This window comes from Prionailurus bengalensis, chromosome A1 (assembly GCF_016509475.1).
Source record: "Prionailurus bengalensis isolate Pbe53 chromosome A1, Fcat_Pben_1.1_paternal_pri, whole genome shotgun sequence".
NCBI lineage: Eukaryota > Metazoa > Chordata > Mammalia > Carnivora > Felidae > Prionailurus > Prionailurus bengalensis.
Genome location: NC_057343.1, coordinates 188368991 through 188374895, shown reverse-complemented (window position 1 = coordinate 188374895; position 5905 = coordinate 188368991).

Genomic DNA, 5905 nt, shown 5'->3' with positions numbered 1-5905 from the left:
CGAATTTTGAATGGATTAGGTATTACACCTATTGTAAAATATTCTACCCATATATTTCTTGCCAGTGTGTTACCATAGAAGTGTATTGTGCTAGAACCTTTGAGAACTTTCACTATAGAAGGGGCTTTTAACTAGCGATCCAGCCAGAATCAACTTCAAGGAAAACATCAATCAACCCAGTTCACTCTCCCTATCCAATACTACTCAGGTTCTCCCAGGTCAGGAATGGGTTCTACAAATCCCAAGAAGCAATTCCCACATCTGTCCATTCTTAATAAGCACCTTGGAGTGAAGAATTAATGCAATGAATTCTTCAGGTTCAGGCCAGTTGGAATTGCCTTCTACCTTCCTCCTCTTAATACTCATTAACATTAATGTTAAATTGTGGACATGGGGCACACACTGTAGATTAGCAGATCTAATGTCTAGTAGATTAACTTCTCTTTTGTTTAAACCTACCAAAGTGTATTTAAAAAACTGAAGGAATTTTCCAGGTTTCCTTGAAACTAGGATTACCCATGTGTCACAGTTTTTTCCAATGAGATGGAATAGAGTATGACTCTCCTTCCTCCTACTGTAGGCCATGGAGTGGCCATATTGTGATTATAAGGTAAGGGGATGAGAAAATACTGTTGCTGAGGAGGCAGAGACGAAGGTTATAAAGAATGGGTCCCTGAGGGCATCTTTGAGTCCATACACTAGCTATGGACTGCTTCCCTCTGCACTTCTTGTTTAAGCTACTGTAATTGGGTATTATTTGTGTGTGTCTTATTCCTAACTGACAAAATGAATGGACAGTTGTTATTTGTGGCCACTTAGGCTCCTTCTCTTATAGCAATAGCACCCACATTTACTTTGAAATAACTATTCCCTCCCTTTATGGAACCCTGGGTAGAAGGGCTGTCAAAATGCCTACTCCTTGGTTTATCAAGGGGTTGGCACAAAACCAAATCATTTCCTATACTTCCTACATGGAATCCAACTGATGGTTTTTTACAATTAGTTTTTCAGTCTTAGATTCTAAGAGTTACACCAAATCCTTCCAATAAGTTCCATAGTTTCTGAAGTTAGAGCCTCTTTCTGTTGCCTGTAGCCACAGAACCCTCTGTGGTACTAGCAATCTACACAAAAACATCGATACTGAATAGTTTCTATTAAAGTTGTTGCAAATATTATCCCATGAAATTGTTACAAAGTTCCATGCAGTAGGAACTATTAGGGACATTTTAGAAGTTTAGTAAACTGAGGCTCAAAGATGTTAAGTGATCATTCTTACCAACGTCACACAATAAGAATGTAGCAGAAGCAATAATCACCAAATACCTATGTGCTACTCCTAGCATAGCCTCTCCTGCATTTGGTTGGGCCCTTGTAACTAGTACTGGCCAATGGAACATGAGTGACAATGATATATGCCACTACCAGGCTGAGGTCTGCTAAGAGCTGGACTATCTCCTCTATTTCTCATCCCATGACTCAGTGACCTTGAGAATGGCTTAGCTACAGGTTGGAGTATGATCTCCCAACCCAGAACAAACTGATTATGACAGATGAGTAAACTATTACCCCTTAAGCCAATGAGACTTCAAGGTTTATCTGTTGTGCATTTAGAGTTAGTTATCCTGCCCAATGTATTGACAGTGAATTGAAATCATATCTGGTTTACTTCTCTGTATTTTATTTTTTAACAGAAACATTACAGAACTAAAAGAGGAGATAGAAAGGACACCTACTAAAAATGGCCTTTTTTGAGCTCTCTGGTCCTAGCCTGGTCTCTCTGGAAGATATTCCCTTTATGTTTTCTTGTCTTGGATTCATGCTAATGGAGTTGCCTCTAGCAAATAATGATGATCATCATATAATAACTACCTCTACCTTTTAATGAGTGTTCACTTGTTATTGGCCACTGAATTAGTAAGTGGCAGAGTGTGAATTCAAACCACGAACATCTGATTTCAAAGCCCATACTCAGAGTTCTGGTCCAAGATGACAATATAGGAAGATCCCAAACTCATTTCCTCAACAAACACACCAAATCTACATTTATTTATAGAGCATTCCTAGAAGAGAAACAGAGAGCTAACTGAACAGCTTCTGCATAATAAAAGAGCACAAATGGCAGGAATGAAGAGCAACAGTGAATGAAACACAATCACAAAGGAAACCTCCACCCCTGAGGCTGGGACCTGCAGTAGGGAGGAATAGTACCAAGGGGCCAGGAACAAATTCACCTGCTCTGGGCACAGAAAAAAAGACAAACACAAAAAAACTGTGCATGGTTTGAAAGAGCAACTAGTATATAAAAGATCCAGGCCTAGAACTTTGCCAAATGACAAGGGAGCTGCTGGAACTCTCTCTTGGTCAGAGAGGTTGGTGAGTGCCATGGTTTATATTCTTACTCCACCTTGAGAGCACAGAAGGGACAGGATTCAAATGCCTTAGCTGGCCTGCTGCCTCACCGAGCACTGGGCCTCTAACCCAAGACCGGCTCTCAGCACCCTGGTGCCCAGGAAAAAAAAGCTGTGGTTTAACAGAGTAGCTACAATAGAAAAGATCCAGCAGTAGAACCCTGCCAGATGGCAAGGCAGCTGCCGGAACTCTCTTAGGGTTGGAAGGGCTAGTGAGCACCATGGTTTATACTCCCCCTCCATTCCGTGTCAATAGGGAGAGCTGGTCTGGCATTTTAACACGTCTATTGCCTCAATGGGCCATGGGCCACTAGCTCAAGCCAGCTAGTCCATCCCACAAGGCTGACCTAGGACAGTACACACCAGGACCATGACCCCCCCATCAGCACTCACTATATCTCCAACTATTGTGCCAAGGTGAAAAGGGTAGAGCACCCCACAACACTCTAGGCCCTCACCATTTCGGCTTTAGATGGCTTGCTAGGGCACCCCAGGTGCAAAGTGCTCCAAGACTTACTGGGTGATACATGCTTTGGCCCCAGCCACCCTGCTGAAGTGCCCCCTGTTCAGAGAGCCCCAGGATACTCCTGCCTGTGCTGACCTAGGTTCCAGTCACTCTGCCAGGGAACTCTGTGCACTTGAGACACCTCAGCTTGCATCCACTTCAACTTCAGCTGTTTGTCTGGGTACCCTTGGCACAAAGAGTCCTGGAATACTCTGGCTTATACCACTTCATCTTTAGCTATCCTGCCAAGGTGACCTCTCTGCACGGAGCTCCAGGATCCTCTGGCTTGTACCCTTTTCAGCTTCAGTTGTCCTGCCAGGGCACCCTCTGTGGGGAGTCCAGGGACTACACTAAACTGAACCTTCTTCAGCTTTAGCTGTTCTTCCAGAGTGTCTTCTGTGTATAGAGTCCCAGAACCCCTATAATCCCCAGCTTGCACCCACTTAAGCTTCAACTGTGTGCATAGGTGTGCCTAGGACTTGTGTTCATAGGACACTTGGAACTCTTGGCCTGCACCTACTTCAGCTTCAGCCATCCGACAAGGAAACCCCAGCACGGAGTGCCCTGTGACTCCCAGTCCACACCAGCCACAGCTCCAGCCAGCCAGTGAAAGCAATCAAGTACACACAATTTACACAGAGAATGGACATATACAAGACCATTCCTTCAAGTTTAGAATTAGCTCTTCTAATGTATAGAAACAAAAGGTCAAGCAAAAGAGGAGAGAGAAGAAAATTCTCCAAATAAAAGAACAAGATAAAAACATCAGAAAAATATCTAAATCAAATGGATAGAAGCAATATGCCTGAAAGAGTTTAAAGTGATGATCATCAAGATGCTCACTAGGCTGGAGAGAGGAGTGGAAGAACTTAGTAAGACCCTAAACAAAGAGATAGAAAATATAGGGGCGCCTGGTGGCTCAGTTGGCTAAGGCATCTGACTTCAGGTCATGATCTCATGGTTCATTAGTTTGGGCCCCATATCAGGCTATGTGTTACCAGCATGGTTCGGATTCTGTGTCTCCCTCTCTCTCTACCCCTCCCTCACTGACTGTCTCTCTCTCAAAAATAAATAAACATTTAAAAAATTTAAAAAAAGAGATAGAAAATATAAAAAAGAGCCAGAGTTGAAGAATAGAGTAGCTGACATGAAGAATATACTAGAGGAAATCAATACTAGATTAGCAGATCCAGAAAAATGGATCAGTAATCTGGAAGACAGGGTAATGGAAAGCATCCAAGATGAACAAAAAATAAAAAAAAATAAAAAAAATGAGACTAGGTTAAGGAATCTCTTAGACAACATCAAATGAACAAACACAAGCATTATAGGGGTCTCAGAAGGGGAAGAGAGAGGAAAGGGCAGAAAACTTACTTGAAGAAATAAGAGCTGAAAACTTCCCCCAAAAGGGAAGGAAATACAGATTTAGAATGTATAGAGAGTTCAGATTCAGAAAGTATAGAGATTCAGGAAGTACAGAGAGTTCCAAAGAAGATGAACCCAAAGAAATCCACATCATGACACATGACAATTAAAATGTCAAGGTTTAAAGATAAAGAGAATTTTAAGAGCAGCAAGAGAGAAGCAAAAAGCTACGTACAAGAAAAATCCCCAAAGGCTCTCAGCTAATTTTTCAGTAGAAACTTTGCAGGCCAGAAGAGAGTGGCATGATGTATTCAAAATGCTGAAAGCAAATGAACCTAAAATCATGAATACTCTATCTGGCAAGGTTATCATTAAGAATTGAAGGTTGGGGTGCCTGGGTGGTTCAGTCAGTTAAGCATTCGACTTAAGCTTGGGTCAGGATCTCGTGGTTCAGGGGTTCAAGCCCCATATTAGACTGTGCTGACAGCTCAGAGCCTGGGGCCTGTTGCATATTCTGTGTGTGTGTGTGTGTGTGTGTGTGTGTGTGTGTGCGCGCGCGCGCATGCCCTTTCCCCCCTTGCACTCTGTGTCTCTCCCAGGAAAAAAAAACATTAAAAAAAAAAAGGAACTGAAGGAGAGGGGGTGCCTAGGGTCTCAGTAGTTTAAGCAGGTCATGATCTCACAGTTGTGTGCACAGTCCCTCTCTTTCTCTTAAAAAGAATTAAAGGAGAGAAAGATTTTTCCCAAGCAAAAGCTACAGGTGTTTATCATCACTAAATTAACTTCACAAGAAAGGTGATAGTCCTTTTAAGGACTTCGTTAAATGAAAAATAAAAGGCCATAATTAGATAAGGAAATTATGAATAAAAAATGTAAAACATAATATCATATACATAAAATGTGGAGGGGGGAGTAGAAAAAAGTTTTTTTTAGGATATGTTTAAACTCAGGGGCTCCTGGGTTGCTCAGTCGGTTAAGTGTCCAGCTTCGTCTCAGGTCATGATCTCACACTCCATGAGTTTGAGTGTCGCGTCAGGCTCTGTGCTGACAGCTCAGAGCCTGGAGCCTGCTTCTGATTCTGTGTCTCCCTCCCTCTCTGCCCCTCCCCTCCCTCATGCTCTGTCCCTGTCTCAAAAATGAATAAAAGTATTAAAAAAAAATTTTTTAAAAGAATATGTTTAAACTCAAATGACCATCAACTTAATATAGATTGCTATATACTTAGGATGTTATATATGAACCTCATGGTAACCACAAACCCCAAAACCTATAGTAGACACACAGAAAATACAGACAAGGTGCACATGGGTGGCTCAGTTGGTTAAACATTCAACTCTTGATTTCAGCTCAGGTCATCTCATGGTTTGTGAGACTGAGCCCTGTGTTGGGGTCTGTACTGTGAGCAAGAAGCCTGCTTGGAATTTTCTCTCTTTGTCTCTCTCTCTGTCCCTCCCTCACTCTCTCTCTCTCTCTCTCTCTCTAAATAAACAAACAAACTTGAAAAAAATACAGACAAAGCAATACAAACTTAAGACTACAGAAAACTCAATTACAGGGGTGTCTGGGTAGTTTAGTCAGTTAAGTACCCAACTCTTGGTTTTGGCTCAGTCATGATCTCACAGTTCAT